Source organism: Peromyscus leucopus, chromosome 1 (assembly GCF_004664715.2).
Source record: "Peromyscus leucopus breed LL Stock chromosome 1, UCI_PerLeu_2.1, whole genome shotgun sequence".
Taxonomy (NCBI): Eukaryota; Metazoa; Chordata; class Mammalia; order Rodentia; family Cricetidae; genus Peromyscus; species Peromyscus leucopus.
Window position 1 is genome coordinate 161,691,420 of NC_051063.1, and position 4,522 is coordinate 161,695,941.

Genomic DNA, 4,522 nt, shown 5'->3' on the forward strand with positions numbered 1-4,522 from the left:
CTTCTGCTGCTTTAGTGGTTTGTATCTACACTTCTGAGGACTGCCTCCAGGCTGGGACAGCTGGGTGTTGTGGCCCACACCAGAGCCAGGCAGATCTCTGTGTTCGAGGCCAGCCTGGTCTACAGAGTGAGATCCAGGACAGGCACCAAAACTACACAGAGAAACCCTGTCTCGAAAAATCAAACAAAACAAAAAAACAAAAAGAATTCAGGATGGGCAGTGGTAGTGCACGCCTTTAATCCCAACTTGGGAGGCAGAGGCAGGTGGATCTCCATGAGTTTAAGGCCAGCTTGGTCTACAGAACTATTGGAGAAATTATTTTAACTCCACGTAGTTAAAAGGATATTTATTTAATGGCGTAACTCACAAATTAAGTAATGGGTAAGTCGCAGGGTCTGGGGAAGGTGTAACGCAATCCAGCGGTGTTCTCCGGAGCTCTGCACAGTCCACCTTCACCATTCAGCGTTCCGGCACCGAGAGAGCGCCCAGAGAGAGCGCTGGCCCATCCAGCTCTTGGGTCCCCAGGTGCCTCCCCTCGCCCCGCCTCGTAGGCGTGACAGTTGCCAGAGTCTCAATGGGGGTTGGAACTTCCAGATCCAAGCTGGAATGGCTACCCACTACACAGAACAAGTTCCAGAACAACCAGGTCTACATGGAGAAACCTTGCCTCAAAACAAAACAAAAAAGAATTCAGGATCCTATTTAGCTTCATGGTGAGATTGAAGCCAGCCTGAGCCTCATGAGACCATCTCAATCCCAACCAACTGAAGTACATCCAGGGCTGGCTGAGGTGGCACTCAGTGCTTGGGAAGCATGTGAAAGGCCAGGGGTTTGATAAATAGCACTTTACTACAAAATAAGTAAGAATTTAGGAATTGGGCTGGCAGTATGGCTCAGTGGGTAAGGGTGTTTGCCAGAAGCCTGATGACCTGAGTTCAGTCCCCAGGACCCACATGTTAGGAGAAAGCCAGCTTGTCTAATTTGTCCTCTGACCCCACATGGAGTGTCCCCACCCACATTGTAGTTTTGAAGAAGTGTGACTGAATGATGACCTTTGGATGCTGGCCCTGTGGGGGTCCCTCTGCAGCGTACATGGATAGGTGCATCGTTCGTGGCCCATCTGGAGCCAAGGCCAACATCATGCTCTGCCCTTCCAGGTCTCCACTCTCGACTATTTTCATTACATGCAGGTGGACCTCACACCACCACACACAAAAATCATCTACTCCATTTTTTAAAACACTGAGGGGCCTTTAGAGATGGCTCAGTAGCTGAAGGGCCTGTAAGTCTGAAGACCAGAATTTGGATTCCCCAGATCTCATCTAAAATACCAGGTAGGCATGGCTGCCAGCCTGCACTTCCATCCTGGGAAGGCTGGCTGACAAGCGATGTGGAGCTGGAGAGATGGCCCAGTGGTGAGGAGCATTGTACTCTCCTGTACAGACCCACACTCAGACACCATAGCTACATGATTAAAACAGGGCTGGAGAGATGGCCGAGCGGTGAGGAGCACCAGTTGCTCTTGCGGACGACCTGAGTTTGGTTCCCAGCACCCACATGGCTCACAACTCCAATTCTAGGGGATATGACACGTTTGGCATCTGCAGGTACCAGAAGGCAAAATACTCATAATAAATTCAAATTTTTAAGGTTTGTGCATACGAGTAACAATCCTCTTGCTTCCCAAGAACTGGAATTATTGACCTGTATCGTCATCGGACTTGGGATCTTAGAATATACTTTAATTTTTGGATGTGGTGGCACATGCCTTTAATCTCAGCCTTTTGAGGGTTGGTTTGGTTTGGTTTTGGGTTTTTGAGACAGGATCTGACCTGAAACTTACTATGTAGACCAGGCTTGGCCTCAAACTCCTGAGTGCTGGGGTTAAAGGTGTGTACCACCACCACCACCCATTACTTAAAAAAGCTTCTTCTGTGTGACTGGAGAGATGGCTTAGTGCTTAGCTGTCTAAGAGCACTGTAAAGTTAAGAGCACTGGCTGCTTGGGTAAGGACTTGGGTTTCGTTCCTGGCACCCATGTGGTGGCTTACCACCTTCTGTAACTCCAGTCACAGGGGATCTGACACCTGAACTTCACTGCCCCCCAGGCACACGTGGTATACATATGAACAAACTCCATAAAAAAACTAAAAAGCCATTGCGTGTATTGTGTGCTCGTGTGTGTGTGTGTGTGTGTGTGTGTGTGTGTGTGTGTGTGTATACACGTGTATGCACATGCCACAGCACTTGTGTGGAGGTCTGACGATAAGCAACGTCTTTGCATTTTAAAGCCATATTCCTGAGCTCCAGAATTCTCCATTTGACTGTTTTTAGAGTGGATATATTTAGAGAAGTATTTTTATAGATACTTTTATACTAGGGACCTGCTACTTGAATTCTACACATGGAAGGAACATTCTTCTGCATTCAGTTCAACACAACAAATTCTAGTCAAAAGCTTATTTAAGACATTTCCCTGCTCTCGCTAAAGAAAACAAATATAAACTGAGCATGGTCGTTCACACCTTTAATCCCAGCACCTGGGAGGTGAAGGCAGGCCGGTCAATAGCTCAGAGCCATTGTTGGCTACATAGCAAGTTTGGAGCCAGCCTGGGGAAGAAAGGAGGGAGGGAGAAAGAGAGAAAGGAAGAAAATGAACCAAGGTGAATGTAGGGCCATGGTGCTTTGTTCTGTTTGGTTATAGTCTGAAGGTAATTATTGCCTGATAAAGTAACATTTTAAGAAGTGTTGCTAGGGCTGGGGCCCTGGACTGGATAAAAGGGGGAAACGGAGAAATGCAGCTCAAATGCAGCTCTCCTGCACCCTGACTGTAGAGGTCTGCCACCAGGCTTCTCCGCTTTTAGAGGATTGGGTTCCCTCTAAAAGCAGGAGCCATAGGAAATGTGTTTTCAAGGATTTCGTCACAGTGATGAGAAGAGTGACGAATACAGGGGACCTCGCCAAAAGTAATTTTAAAAGTTGAGTGTGGCCGGGTGGTGGCGCAAGCCTTTAATCCCAGCACTCAGGAGGCAGAGGCAGGCGGATCTCTGTGAGTTTGAGGCCAGCCTGGGCTACAGAGTGAGATCCAGGACAGGCACCAAAAACTACACAGAGAAACCCTATCTTGAAAAAGAAAAAGGAGAGAGAGACAGAGACAGAGAGAGACAGAGACAGAGAGAGAGAGAAAGCTGAGTGTGACAGTACGTGCCTTTAACCCCAGCACTTGGGAGGTAGAGGCAGGTGGATCCTTGAGTTCAAGGCCAGCCTGGTCTATGGAGTGAGTTCCAGGACCACCTTTTTTTATTGTATGTGTATGAGTGTTTGGCCTGCGTGTGTGAGCCCAGTGCCCCCTCAGGCCACAAGAGGCTACCAATTGTCCTGGAACTGGAGATACATATAGTTGTGAACTGCATTGTGGCAGCTGGGTGCTGAACCTGGGTCCTTTGCAAGAGCAGCAAGTGCTTTTAACTGCTGAGCCATTTTTCCAAACCCCCAAAATAACTCCTATTTCTAAGAAGACACATAAAAACAAGAAGTCATAAACTGGTAAAAATATTTGTAAAACACACAGTACACTGAGAATTTGTTACATATTTTGAATAACACACAGTACACTGGTATTCAAAATATGTAACAAATTCTCATAACTCAGTAATATAAAAAGCTTACTAAATATCTTTGACCCATGTCAGCTTGAAAAAAGTGCATAAGAGGATTGGAAAGATGGCTCAGCAGTTAAGAGCACTGGTTGCTTTTCCAAGGGATCTGGTTCACTTCTCAGCTCCCACATGGTGCTCACAATGCCTTATAATTCCAGGTCTAGGAGATCCAATGTCCTCTTCTGGCTTTTATAGGCCTCAGGTATGCACATGGTGTATTAATACACATTCAGGCAAAACTCCCATACACATAAAATAAGTAAATTAAAAAATAAATAAGGAATTTTTAAAAATCTAGCAAATTTGGAAAGGCTTTGAGCAAAACTTTTGTTAGAATGTACACATGGTGATTGCCTTTAATCCCAATGCTCAGGAAACAGAGGCAGGCAGATCTCTGTTAGTTGGAGGCCAGCCTGGGCTATATAGTGAGTTCCAGAAGAGGAAGGGCTATGAAGATCTCAAAAAAAAAAATCAACCAAAAAAAATTACAATGTACACAAAAGTTTGAATGCTAGTTTCTGTACACTTTGTCATGGTTTTTCTCATTCTTCTTTTTGAGACAGGGTCTGTGTTGCCTTGCCTGTCCTGGAACTCACTCCGTACACCAGGCGGTCCTCAAACTCACAGAGATCTGCCGGCATCTGCCTCATGAGTGCTGGGATTAAAAATGTATGCTGCCATGCCCCACTTGGTTTCTCCCATTTGTAAATAATGTGCGCGCATGCACACACGCAAACACACACACTAGTTCATTTGTGGTACTGAGGGTTCCAGCTAGGCTTTCGGATCTGTTTGCTTATTTATTTAGTGTGATCAGAGATGACTATGACTTTCGGGGGGAGGGGTGCTCTCCTACCTCGTGGG